The sequence below is a fragment of the Nycticebus coucang genome, chromosome 12 (assembly GCF_027406575.1).
Source record: "Nycticebus coucang isolate mNycCou1 chromosome 12, mNycCou1.pri, whole genome shotgun sequence".
Classification (NCBI taxonomy): Eukaryota; Metazoa; Chordata; class Mammalia; order Primates; family Lorisidae; genus Nycticebus; species Nycticebus coucang.
Genome location: NC_069791.1, coordinates 17029582 through 17044260, shown reverse-complemented (window position 1 = coordinate 17044260; position 14679 = coordinate 17029582). Strand labels below are relative to the sequence as shown.

Sequence of the window (14679 nt, the reverse complement as noted above, 5' to 3'; positions counted from 1 at the left end):
CAATTTGTAAATCTTATTATTTAAGAAACATATGTAATAAGACTATTGCCGCCTAGATAATGATTCCTCAGACAGACCTGGGCAAAATAAATTGAAACTCTTCTGGAAGGGATTTACCATTCTAGAAGGTGAATCAAGAAAATTCATGGGAAAAAAAAAAAAAAAAAGAAAATTCATGGGCTTGGCTCATGTACCTGAGCTGGCGGGTTTGAATCCAGCCCGGGCCCGCCAAACAACAATGACAGCTGCAAGCAAAAAATAGCCAGGCGTTGTGGCGGGTGCCTATAGTCCCAGCTACTTGGGAGGCTGAGGCAGGAGAATCACTTGAGCCCAGGAGTTGGAGGTTGCTGTGAGCTGTGATGGCACAGCACTCTACCCAGGGCGACAGCTTGAGGCTCTGTCTCAAAAAAAGAAAAGAAAAAGAAAATTCATGATTAAATAAAAAAAAAAAGGAACATTCATATTCATCAGAAGAGGTCAAAAGATCAAATTAAGAGTTTAAAGTTGATTCCAACTCACATGGATGATTTTGAGGGGTTCAAGACATCAGTGGAGGAAATAACTGCAGATGTGGTGAAACTATAATTAGAAGTGGAACCTGCAGATGTAACTGAATTGCTACAATCTCATGATAAAACTTTAATGGGTAAATTTTTATGGATGAACACAGAATTGGTTTCTTAAGATGGAATCTACTCCTGGTAGACAAACTTAATTGATAAAGCACTCCCAGTTTTAAGCAATTCTCCTGCCTCAGTAGGAGAGAATCTCAGTAACTGGGACTATAGGCAAGTGCCACTACGCCTGGCTAATTTTTTTTTATTTTTTTGTAGAGAGGGGGGCTAGCTCAGGCTGGTTTTGAATTCCAGGCCTCAAATGATCCTTCTACCTCAGCCTCCCAAGGCACCATGCCCAGCCATCATAAGTTTTATTTTTTATTTTATTTTATTTTTTTGAGACAGAGTCTCAAGTTGTTGCCCCGGGTAGAGTGCCATGGCATCACAGCTCCCAGCAACCTCCAACTCTTGGACTTAAGTGATTCTCTTGCGTCAGCCTCTTAAGTAGCTGGGACTACAGGTGCTCACCACAAGGCCCGGCTATTTTTAGAGACGAGGTCTCACTCTTGCTCAGGCTGGTCTCAAACTCCTGGGCTCAAGTAATCTGCCCATCTTGGCCTTCCAAAGTGCTAGGATTATAGACGTGAAAATAACCTGAATTTTTGACATATCAGTGGTTTCACAAAAATTGCTCTAAAAAAAAAATTGAAAGCGGCTTTGCCCCTGTAGCTCAGTGGGTAGGGTGCCAGCCACGTACACCGGAGATGGCGGGTTCGAATCCAGCCCAGGCTTGCCAAACAACAATGACAACTACAACCAAAAAATAGCTGGGCATTGTGGCAGGCACCTGTAGTCCCAGCTACTTGGGAGGCTGAGGCAAGAGAATTGCGTAAGCCTAAGAGTTTGAGGTTGCTGTGAGCTGTGATGCCACAGCACACTACCCAGGGCAACAACTTGAGACTGTCTCAAAACAAAAAAAAATTGAAAGAAAAAAAATTAGAGATAATGAGGGGGTACCTTCACAATAAAAATAAGTGTCAAAGTGGAATGTTAGCGATATCAACTGTCAGAATTATTACTTAAGGAAATTGGACATCTCATAATAATCTAAATGTAAAGTGGCCCACAGAGACTTTCATTAGCTATGTATAAAAAACTTCCTCTGGTATTGTGCCGTCTATGATACATGCTCTGTGTCAAGTACATGCTTAGATAGCATGTATATGTGCACACACACATACACACAGTCTTTTTGATTTTGATTGGAATTGCAATAATCTATAGATAGATTTGAGAGGAACTGCCATGTTTTATTTTTTTTTAAGTCTCGATTATTCAAACAAAAGAACTAACATTTTCTTTTCTTTTTTTTTTGAGACAGAGCCTCAAGCTATCACGCTGGGTAGAGTGCGATGGCATCACAACTCACAGCAACCTCCAACTCCTGGGCTTAGGCGATTCCCTTGCCTCAGCCTCCTGAGTAGCTGGGAATACAGGTGGCCGGCCCGGCTATTTTTTTTGTTGCAGTTTGGCCGGGGCCAGTTTGAATCTGCCACCCTTGGTATATCGGGCCGGCGCCATACCCACTGAGCCACAGGCACCGCCCCCTGAACTAACATTTTCATGAGATGACTCTTCCAACTCATGGACTAAGCATATAACTCCATTTATTTAGGTGTGCTTTACTGTTTTTTAATGAAGTTTTATTAAAATATGTCTTGTAGGCTTGGTGCCCATGGCACAGTGGTTACGGTACCAGCCACATACACCAGAGGCTGGCGGGTTCCAACCCAGCCCGGGCCAGCTAAACAACAGTGACAACTGCAACAAAAAATAGCCAGGCATTGTGGCGGGTGCTGTGGCGGGCGCCTGTAGTCCCAGCTACTTGGGAGGCTGAGACAAGAAGATCACTTGGCCCAAGAGTCTGAGGTTGTTGGGAGCTATGATGCCACAGTGCTCTACCCAGGGTGACAGTGAGACTCTGCCTCAAAATAAATAAATATAAATAAATAAACAAATAAATAAATAAACTGGACCTGCACCTCTCACCACTTACAAAAGTTAGCTTGCACTAGATAAAAGATTTAAATCTAAAACACGAAACTATAAAAACTCTAGAAGAAAGTGTGGGAAAAATTATTAATATTGGGCTGGGGAAAGATTTTATGAAGTCCCCATTGGCAGCAACAACCAAAATAAGTAATTGGTACCTGATCAAACTTAAAAGCTTCTGCATGGCTAAGGACACAGTAAACAAAGCAAACAGGCAGCCTTCAGAATGGGAGAAGATATTTGCATGTTATGAATCTGACAAAGAGCTAATAACCAGAATCTGCAAAGAACTCAAGCAAATCAACAATAAAAAACCAAACAGTTCAATTAATCATTGGACTAAAGACATGAGCAGAACCTTCTTCCAAGAAGACAGCCAACAAACACATGTAAAAATGCTCATCATGGCTCGGCGCCTGTGGCTCAAGTGGCTAAAGTGCCAGCCATATACACCTGAGCTGGCAGGTTCGAATCCAGCCTGGGCCCACTGAACAATGTTGGCTGCAACCAAAAAATAGCCAGCTATTGTGGCAGGTGCCTGTAATCCTAGCTATTTGGGAGGTGGAGGCAGGAGAATCGCTTGAGCCCAGGAGTTGGAGGTTGCTGTGAGCTGTGATGTCACAGCACTCTACCCAGGGTGACAGCTTGAGGCTCTGTCTCAAAAAAAAGAAAGAAAAGAAAAAATGCTCATCATTCCTAGTCATCAGAGAAATGCAAATCAGAACAACCCTGAGGTATCACCTAACTCCAGTGAGAATAGCACACATCACAAAGTCCCAAAGCTGCAGATGCTGGCGTAGGTGCAGAAAGAAGGGAACACTTATACACTGTTGGTAGGATTGCTAACTACTGCAGACTTTGTGGAAAGAAGTATGGATAATCCTCAAAGATCTAAAAGTAGGCCTTCTATTTGATCCTATAATCCCATTACTAGGTCCCATTTCTTCTACCATTACTATCCCATTTCTTCTACCCAGAAGAAAAAAATTTGTTTTATCACAAGGTTATTTGTGTTTGAATGTTCATAGCATAGACTTGAACAAATTACAATTTACAATCACAATTGTTCACAATTACAATGATTATGAAACAACCTATGTGCCCATCAACTCATGGATAGATCAATAAACTGTGGTATATGTACCATGGAATACTATTCAGCCATAAAAATATGGAGACTTTACATCTTTTGCATTTACCTGGATGGAGTTAAAGAACATTCTCCTTAGTAAAGAAATGGAAAAGCAAACACAGTTCATAGTCAATACTATGAACTAATTTGAAACTAGCAGATGGACAACTACAGGCCCACACGAGAAAAACACAATTGGATTGAAGTAAGGGAGGAAGGGAAGCTTAGAAGGCTCCCACCTAATGGGTACAATGTAGGAATATATAGCACACCTGCTGGGTAAAGGCCTCTATTACAACTCGGATGCTACCTAACAAATGTGACCCAATAGTATGTACTCTTATATTAATCTGAAAAATAAAAATAAATGAATAATAAGCTGGGTGAGGTGACTCATGCTGGTAATCCTAGAACTCTGGGAGGCTGAGGCAGGAGGATCCCATGAGCTCAGGAGTTTGAGACCCGCCTGAGCAAGTGTGAGATCCTGTCTCTAATAAAAAAAGAAAAGAAAGAAAATTAACTGGGCATTGTGGCAGGTACCTGTAATCCCAGCTACTCAGGAGACTGAGTCAGGAGGATGATTTGAACCCAGGAGTTTGTGGTTGCTTTGCACTAGGCTGACACCATGGCGCTCTAGCCTGGGGCAACAGAATAAGACTCTGTCTTGATAAATAAATAATAGAAAAAGTAAAATTTTTTCTTTTGGTGGTCTTATTTCTACTACATCCACCATGTTCTTTATCCCCTTCTCCACCACTTCCTTCAAAATTCTGAGCGTCTTCTAATTTGGTTTAGTAAATACAGGTAAGATCTGTGTAAATTATCCCTTTAAGTTGTATCTGGTGGTGATAAAATGAAGATTTAATTCCTCCCTTTAGCTCTAGAAGCTAACACAATTATCAATAAGACTGAGTGAAAACTTTTTGGTGTTTTTGAGACAAAGTCTCACTGTTGCCCAGGCTAGAGTGCTATGGTGTCAGCCTTGCTCACAGCAGCCTCAAACTCCTGGGCTCAAGTGATCCTCCTGCCTCAGCCTCTTGAGTAGCTAGTACTACAAGCACCCACCACCACTCCTGGACAATTTTTCTATTTTTAGTAGGGACAGGGGTCTCGTTCTTGCTCAGGCTAGTCTGGAACTCCTAAGCTCAAAGGATCCTTTCACTTTAGCCTTCCAGAGTGCTAGGATTATAGTTGTGAGCTGCCATGTGTGACCTAAAATGTTCTTTAGATCAATTTCACAATACTAAATATCAAGTTCATCTTTTTAGTTTTTATATAGTTCTTATAGCTTTATAGTGTACCTTTGTAATAGATATATTTTCATGTGACGGCTAAGTGTACAACAATTTCCTCTTCCCTAGAAATGGCCATGTTTAAAAATAATATAATGTATTACATAATCTTGTCCCTTTTAACTAAGCCTTATTGACCTACAAGCAGACCTGTAACACAAACTTGACCAATCAAATCCTCACTTCAGGAATATGACATTTGCAACCATTAAATACAGAAAGCTGGGTAATTCTGGCACATAGCCTTTTAAATGACCCCCATTGATCCTTGCCTTCTGGTATTTATGTTCTTATGTAACCCTTAACTGTAGGACCTAGTGATTCACTTCTGATTACTTACTGCAAAAGTGGGCCACAACCCTGAACTGCCCTGGGCTGAGTTGCTGTCAGCCAAAGATGGCTGTACCCAGGTGAGTTGAACAAAGGTTGCAGTGGGCCCTTGAGTGGCTGAGGAAGATGGGGGAGGCTGTGGCTGCTAACAGAAAGAAAGCATAAGGCTCAAGATGGGAAATCATAAACCTGATGATACTATCAAGGAAAATTGAACAATTTTCAATATCATAACAAAAAAATCTACCAGTTTCCAGAACCAGAAAGAAATTTACTTGAGCGTGGATTAACATGTTTTATTATATTTATCATATTATAAGCCCAATAGCAAACAACTTTTTTCAACACATCGTAAATGTGATATAGGCTCCTATTGCTGCTGGCTTACCAATGGCAGTGATCCCATGTTGACAGCACAAGTAGCTTGCAAGTTTTGTAAGTTTATCTTTGAATACAGGTTGACTTGAATTGTGAAATCTGTACTGTAACATGGAGAGGATTGGTTGGTCTTATTTTTGGTGATCTGTACTCTGTTTTCTTGACTAAACCTGTGAATGGTGGCCTAGCATCTAGGTATGAGTCAACTCTGCTACCAGAGAAAGAAAACATCTTAACTCACTGAATTAGAATTTCTAAGCCTATCTTTAGAAAGATGTTATTTCTCATTTTGCTCTGGACTGTGTTTGAAGCATACTTTGCATCTTAGTAATATGAACTGCTTATAAAAGCCCTTCACTTACCTGAACCTGACCTACAAATTTGCTAATTTTAAGCAAATATATAGATGAAAATAGAATGGTAAAAAGAAAAATAAAACTACAGCAAAAGTGATGAGATGTTACTTCTTTGTGTGTGTGTATGTGTTTTGAGTTTTTGGCCTGGGCAGGGTTTGACCCCACCACCTCTGGTATATGGGGTTGGCGCCCTACTCCTTGAGCCACAGGCACCACCCCTGAGATGTTACTTCTGAAATTAGGTTACAAATAGACTGTGACTTCCATTTTGGGGGCTCTCTCTTGCTCTGTTGCATACTTGCCCTGAGGAAAGTCAGTTGCCATGTTTTGTGTTGCCCTTTGGGAACCTATGTGGCAAGGAACTGTGAGAGATTTTCAGCCAATAGATAAATAAGATCTTGAGTATCTTAGTCCTCAATATCCTAGATGCCCAAAGGAGCACTGAGCTATTATTTCTCTAAATAATTTCTAACATGAGAGATAATCCATCTTCCTGGTAGATCTCTGCCTATGTCCCTTTGAACTGTTTCTTGGGTGCTTGGCCAAGGTCCTTTTTCCAAAGTTAGCTCTTCTTTGCCATATTATCTTGGACCTTCTGATTCATTATTTCTGATAATCGGTTGGAACCATGATATACAGCAGTGATCCTCAATCTTAATTGGTATTAGGGACTGGTTATTTTTGTTTTTTGACACAGAGTCTCACTATGTCACCCTAGTAGATTGCTGTGGTGTCACAGTTTACAGCAACCTCAAACTATTGGGCTCAAGCAATTCTCTTGCCTCAGCCTCCCAAGTAGCTGGGACTACAGACGCCCGCCACAACACCCAGCTATTTTTTGTTGTTGTAGTTGTCATTGTTGTTTAGCTGGCCTGGGCTGGGTTCAAACCTGCCAGTCCCAGTGTATGTGGCCACCGCCCTAGCCGCTGAGCATAGGTGCCGAGGCAGGGACCGATTTTCCAAGGACAAGGGGTGGTGGTTTCTGGAGGATTCAAGCACATGACATTTATTTTGCACTTTGTTTCTATTATTATTACTACATTGTAGTATATAATGAAATAATATATCCAGCTCACCATAATGCAGAATCAGTAGGAGCCCCGAGCTTGTATACCCACAACTAGATGGTCCCATCTGGGGGTAATAGGAGACAGTGACACCTGAAGTGTGTTGCTTCTGTTCTCAGCTCCACCTTAGATCATCAGGTATTGGATTCTCATAAGGAACATACAATTAGATCCTTACATGTGCAGTTTACAATAGGGTTTGCACTCCTATGAGAATCTAATGTCACCACTGATCTGATGGGAGGCAGAGCTGATTTGAGCTATGGGGAACAGCTTAAAATACAGATGAAGCTTCTGTTCACTCGCCTGCTGCTTACCTCCTGCTGTGTACCCTGGTTCCTAGGCCACAGACTGGTATCAGACTGTGAATGGAGGGGGTTAGGGACCACAGGTTTTATAGCACTATCGTTCTCTCTCTTTTTATTGAGACAGAATCTCACTCTGTCACTCTGGGTAGAGTGTAGTGGCATCATTGTAGCTAACTGTAACCTCAAACTCCTGGGCTCAAATGATCCTGCTGCCTCAGCTTCCCCAGTAGCTGGGACTGGAGCACCCACCACCATGTCCAGCTAATTTTTCTATTTTTAGTAGAACTAGATCTTGCTTTTGCTTAGGCTGGTCTCAAATTCCTGATCTCAAGCAACCTGCCCACCTTGGCCTCCCACAGTGCTAGAGTTATAGTGTGTGCCACTGTACCTGGCCTCCCTTTCCACTTATATTCTCTACCTCTCTCCATTCACCAAATGGAAACCTGCCCTATATCTCAGTCATTTTTTATTCAGACTCTACCAGTTAGATTCTTTTTTTTTTTTTTTTCATCATGTTGCCCTTAGTAGAGTGCAACCTCAAACTCTTGTACTTAAGTGATTCTCTTGCCTCAGCCTCCTGAGTAGCTGGGACTACAGGCACCCACCACAATGCTGGGCTGTTTTTTGGTTGCAGTTGTCATTGTGGTTTAGTTGGCCCGGGCTGGGCTTGAACCTGCCACCTTCAGTGTATGTGGTCGGCGCCCTACTCACTGAGCTATGGGCACCGAGCACTACCAGTTAGATTCTAACTCAATCTCAAATCACCCTCAATTCTCATGGCTGCACTATTCATAATGTTAATTGAATCCATCTAGCTGGCTCATGTATGAAGTTTCATCTTTTTTTTTAGAGACAGAGTCTCACTTTGTTACTCTCGGTAGAGTGCTGTAGTGTCACAGCTCACAGCAACCTCCAGCTCTTGGACTTAGGCAATTCTCTTGCCTCAGCCTCCCAAGCAGCTGGGACTACAGGCGCCTGCCACAACACCCGGCTATTTTTTCTTGTTGTTGCAGTTTGGCCGGGGCCAGGTTTGAACCTGCCACCTTCAGTTATATGGGGCTGGCATCCTACTCACTGAGCCACAGGCACCGCCCCTTTTTTATTTTTTGAGATAATCTCACTCTGTAGCCCTGGGTAGAGTGCCATGTTGTCATTGTAGCTCACAGCAGTCTCAAACTCCCGGGTCTAAGTGATCCTCTTATCTCAGCTTCCCAAGTAGCTGGGACTATAGGTGCTGCCACAACACCCACTTAGTTTTTCTATTTTTAGTCTCACTTTTGCTTAGGCTGGTCTTGAACTCCTGAGCTCAAGCAATCCTCCCCTCTCAGTTTCCCAGAGTGCTAGGATTATAGCCATGAGCCACTGTGCCTGGTTTGAAACTACATCTTTTTTTTTTTTTTTTTGACACAGAGTCTCAATGCCAGGCTATTGTTTTTTTGTTTGTTTGTTTGTTTGTTTTGGTAGAGACAGAGTCTCACTTTATGGCCCTCGGTAGAGTGCCATGGCCTCACACAACTCACAGCAACCTCCAACTCCCAGGCTTAAGTGATTCTCTTGCCTCAGCCTCCCGAGTAGCTGGGACTACAGGCGCCCGCCACAACGCCCGGCTATTTTTTGGTTGCAGTTCAGCCAGGGCTGGGTTTGAACCCACCACCCTCGGTATATGGGGCCGGCACCTTACCGACTGAGCCACAGGCGCCGCCCTGCCAGGCTATTGTTAAAGACAGGATCTCGCTCTTGCTCAGGCTGGTCTCCAACCTGTGAGTTCAGAGCAATCGCCTGCCTCAGTCTCCCAAAGTGCTAGGATTATAAGCATGAGTGAGCCACCACGCCAGAGCTTTGACATTTTTTTGGTGTAGAACTTTGAATGTTTTTGTTCACTTCTCTGTATATAATTTACCCCCCCTTAAATAGCTGTTGATTGGCAGTGGTCTGGAAACAGTGATTGAGTTAGCATACACAGGCAGTACCACACGCCAAGTGTAACGTGGTCTCTGTAGATAAGTTTTGTGTGTATATTTTCACATGTATATGTGTGCATTTTTTGTGAAGAGTTTTGGTCTAGCCCTCAGATACTACCTAACTTGCTTCAAAGCAAAATTCTGGTCCAGTAAATCATTTCACTTTATTACTATTAGATTGCTGAAGTACATGATCTTGCATTTAATTGCCAAATTCAGTTGCTTACTGGCTATGCTCTGCTTACATGGGGCAAAGACTATAACCTTAAAACACACTAAAGAAAACATATTTATGAAGTATTTTCTAAATAACTTTCAGTATTTCGTTTCTGTGGATTAGTGGTTATAATTGTCTTACAGAATGTGGCAAAACAGAATACAGTATTCTCTTGCCAGATGTGTATATAAACCCTGTTTCAGTTATCTATTGCTGTGTAACCAGCCATCCCAAAATTTGTTGACTTAAAATGACAATTTATTATTATTATTATTATTATGGTAGAGACAGAGTCTCACTTTATGGCCCTCGGTAGAGTGCCGTGGCGTCACACAGCTCACAGCAACCTCCAACTCCTGGGCTTAGGCAATTCTCTTGTCTCAGCCTCCCGAGTAGCTGGGACTTCAGGCGCCCGCCACAATGCCCAGCTATTTTTTTGTTGCAGTTTGGCCGGGGCCAGGTTTGAACCTGTCATTCTCAGTATATGGGGCCAGCACCCTACCCACTGAGCCACAGGTGCTGCCCGACAACTTACTATTTTGTCTTTTCTTTTTTTTTTTGAGACAGAGTCTCACATTGTCACCCTGAGTAGAGTGCCATAGTGTAATAGCTAATAGCAACCTCAAACTCTTGGGCTCAAGTGATCCTCTTGCCTCAGCCTCCCAGGAGCTGGGACTACAGGCTCCTGCCACAATGCCCAGCTATTTTTAGACATGGGGTCTCTCTCTTGCTCAGGCTGATCTCAAGCAATCCACCTGCATCAGCCTACCAGAGTGCTAGGATTACAGGTGTGAGCCACAGCATTCTGCTTAAGGTTCTTTTACTATAATAGTAACATTAGTGACTTACTTATTTGATTTATTCTAATATATAATAGTTTCCAAATAATAATATTACTGTTATTAGTAGCAATATAATTACTGAAAACATTGTACATTTTGGGGATATATATGGATATATAATCAAATTACCATGTTAAATTTCTTTTCTTTCTATTTATTTATTCATTTATTTTAGAGGTAGAGTTCACTTTGTCACCCTTGGTAGAGTGCCGAGGCGTCCCAGCTCACAGCAACCTCCAGCTCTTGGATTTAGGCTATTCTGTTGTAGTCCCATCCCGAGTAGCTGGGACTACAGATCCCAGCCTGCCACAATGTCTGACTTTTTTTTTTTTTTTTGAGTCAGAGCCTCAAGCTGTTGCCCTTGGTAGAGTGCCGTGGTATCAAAGCTCATAGCAACATCCAACTCTTGGGCTCGAGCTATTCTCCTGCCTCTGCCTCCCAAGTAGCTGGGACTACAGGCACCACAATGCCCAGCTTTTTTTTGGTTGCAGGCATCATTGTTGTCTGGCGGGTCCAGGCTGGATTCAAACCTGCCAGCTCAGGTGTATGTGGCTGGTTGCCTTAGCTGCTTGAGCTATAGGCGCCGAGCCTGGCTGGCTATTTTTTGGTGCAGTTTGGTGGGGACTGGGTTTGAGCCCACCACCCTCAGTATATGGGGCCGGTGCCCTACTCACTGAGCCACAGGCGCTGCCCAAGAGTTTTTTTTGTTGTTGTTTTTGGCCAGGGCTGGGTTTGAAAATGCCACCTCCAGCATTTGGGGCTGATGCCCTACTCTTTGAGCCACCCTTTTTCTTTTCCTTTTTTAAAAATTTTCTAATGTGGGTGCGGTGCCCGTGGCTCAGTGAGTAGGGCGCCGGCCCCATATACCGAGGGTGGCGGGTTCAAACCCTGCAACAAAAAATAGCCGGCATTGTGGTGGGCACCTGTGGTCCCAGCTACTGGGGAGGCTGAGGCAGGAGGATCTGCTAAGCCCAGGAGCTGGAGGTTGCTGTGAGCTGTGATGTTACAGCACTCTACTGAGGGTGACGAAGTTAGACTCTGTCTCTACAAAAAAAAAAAAAAAAAATTTAAATTAAAAAAAAAAGTTCTAATACGGACAGTGCCCGTAGTTCAGTGGGTAGGGTGCCAGCCACATACACCAAGGCTGGCAGGTTCAAACCCAGCCCGGGCCAGCTAAAACAACAATGACAACTGCAACAACAACAACAACAAAAATAGCCTCTTGTTGTGGCTGGCACCTGTAGTCCCAGTTACTTGGGAGTCTGAGGCAAGAGAATCTTTTAAGCCCAAGAGATTGAGGTTGCTGTGAGCTGTGACGCTATGGCACTCTACCCAGGGTGACAGCTTGAGACTCTGTCTCAAAAGAGAAAAAAAACTTTTTTCTAATACTAGGCAATTTTTCAAACATAGAGTTCAGTAGAAAGAATTATACAGTGATCAGCCATACACCCACCACATACATTTTATAATTTCTTCTTCTTTCTTCACATGTAGGGAATTTGTTCATAGGGAAGCCACGAGTTTTGTGTCCCTCATCACAATAACCCCAGATTCCTGTTGGGTGTATTAAAAACAGAGGAGCCATTTTTCAGGCCGCCTATACTATGTTAAATTTCAAGTAATTATTCACTTAAAATTTCCCCTCCCTGCAGTTAAAACACTACCCTGAAGTTTGGTTAGATTCATTTGTTTCATTTTGGTTTTGATTTTTTTTTTTTTTTTTTTGAGACAGAGTCTCAAGCTGTCACCCTGGGAACGGTGCCATGGCGTCATAGCTCACAGCAACCTCAAACACTTGGGCCTAAGATTCTCTTGCCTCAGCCTCCCAAGTAGCTGGGACTATAGGCACCCGCCACAACACCTGGCTATTTATTTATTTATTTTGAGACAGAGTCTTACTTTGTAGCCCTCGGTAGAGTGCTGTGGTGTCACAGCTTACAGCAACCTCCAACTCCTGGGCTTAAGTGATTCTCTTGTCTCAGCCTCCTGAGTAGCTGGGACTACAGGTGTCCACCACAGCGCCCGGCTATTTTTTGTTGCAGTTGCCACTGCTGGTTTAGCTGGCTGGGGCCAGGTTCAAACCCACCAGCCTCAGTATATGGGGCCAGCGTCCTAGCCACTAAGCCACAGGTGCCACCCCCCAGCTATTTTTTGGTTGTAGTTGTCATCATTGTTTGGCAAGCCTGGGCTGGATTTGAACCCCTGCCAGCTCTGGTGTATGTGGCTGGCTCCTAGCTGCTGAGCTACAGGCCCGGAGCCTGGTTTTAATTTTTAGGGACTTTTCCCACCTTAATTTAGTTCTTTCTTATAATTATATAATATGGTTACATGTTTCTGTAGTCAAATGACACAATACATATATCAAAGATTAGTTAGACCATGTTCTCCCCTCCTACGGGCAAGAATCAATTATTCTTGATTTATACTTCCACTGTTTGTTTTTTTTCTTAAAGTAGTGGTAAAATAAATATAACATGATTTTAAGAATTTTTTTAAATAGAAAGGGTCTCACTATATTGCCCAAGCTGGAGTACAGGGGTTATTCACAGGTATGATCATAGCACATTATAGCCTTAAACTCCTGGCCTTATGTAGGCCTCCAGTGATCTTTTTGCCTCAGCTCCTCAAGTAGCAGGGATTAAAGTTACACACCATCATGGCTGGCACCATTTAACAATTTTTAAATGTATAATTCAGTAGCGTTAAGTACATTTGCACTGTTGTGCAACCATTACTATTATCTATCTCCAGAACTTTTTCACCATCCCAAACTGAAACTCTGTAACTATTAAACAATAACTCCCCATTATGTCCTTTTTCCATCCCCTGGTGATCACTGTTCTTTTTGTCTGTATAAATTTTAGTCCATGTAACTCATATAAGCTGGAATCATATACTATTTATCCTTTTGTGTTTGGCTTCTTTCACTTAGCATAATGTTTTCCAGGTTCATCTATGTTTTAGGATGTATCAGAATTTAATCCCTTTTTTAAGCTGAATAAAATACCACTCTCTGTGTGTGTATGTGTATATATATATATATATAGTTGTGAATAATGTTGCTGTAAATATGGATATACAAATATCTTGTTTGAGTCTCTGCTTTCAATTCTTTTGGGTCCATACCTGGAAATGGAATTGCTGGATCATATGGTAATTCTATGTTTCATTTTTTGAGGAACTGCCACACTGTTATTCTTTTCTCTCTCTCTCTCTTTTTTTTTTTGACAAGGTCTTGCTCTTTTGCTCAGGTTAGAGTGCAGTGACATCATCACAGTTCACTGCAGCTACAAACCCATAGGTTGTATCCATCCTCCTGCCTCAGCCTCCCTAGTAGTTGGGACCATAGGCACATGCCACATACAGGCAATTTTTTTTTTTTTGTAGGAGCCTTGCTATGTTGCCCAGGCTGGTCTCCAACTCCAGGATTCAAGCAATCCTCTCTCCTCAATCTTCCAAACTGCTAAGATTATCGGTTTGAGCTACAGTAATGTGCACTGTTTTTGATTTTTTTTTTGCAGTTTTTGGCCAGGGCTGGGTTTGAACCCGCCACCTCTGGCATATGGGGCCAGCGCCCTACTCCTCCGTTGACCACAGGCGCCGCCACCCTGTTTTTGATTTTTAAAAAACTAAATACAAATATTATGAGCTCATGCATTTTAACATATTTTTATTATTTAGTCCATTCCTGTCACTATTGTTTTCAATGATTATATTGTATCATTGAGGAAAGCCCCTTTAAGTTTGTCCCTGTAGACTTCGATATAACTTTAATAGTCTCTAATATCTTCCTTGCTTTCTTTTTTTAAGACAGAGTCTCACTCTGTTGTCCTGGGTAGAGTGCCATGGCATCACAGCTCACAGCAACCTCCAACTCTTGGGCTTAAGTGATTTTCTTGCTGAGCCTCCCAAGTAGCTGGGACTACAGGCACCCACCACAACGTCCGGCTATTTTTTTTGTTGCAGTTGCCACTGCTGTTTTAGCTGGCCTCGAACCAATCACCCTCAGTGTATGGGGCCAGCACCCTACCCACAGGCACCACCCCCACCTTCCTTGCTTTCTGAAATGACAAAATATTTGAGGCAGAGCATCTATTTTCTGTTCCTAGCTTGGAACCAGTCTTCATTCTCAATGTTCTGAATACATGGAAAATATTCAGATACCCAAATAGAAAACACAGGACTGA

At 42.6% G+C, this 14679-nt stretch overlaps 1 non-coding gene across 1 annotated transcript; it reads right to left on the bottom strand.

Moving 5' to 3' along the window:
• Positions 1 to 11978: 11978 nt before the first annotated feature.
• Positions 11979 to 12108, bottom strand: LOC128563032 (small nucleolar RNA SNORA11). Its single transcript, XR_008373704.1, has one exon. It is a non-coding gene; the product is annotated as a small nucleolar RNA SNORA11 (small nucleolar RNA).
• Positions 12109 to 14679: the final 2571 nt, after the last annotated feature.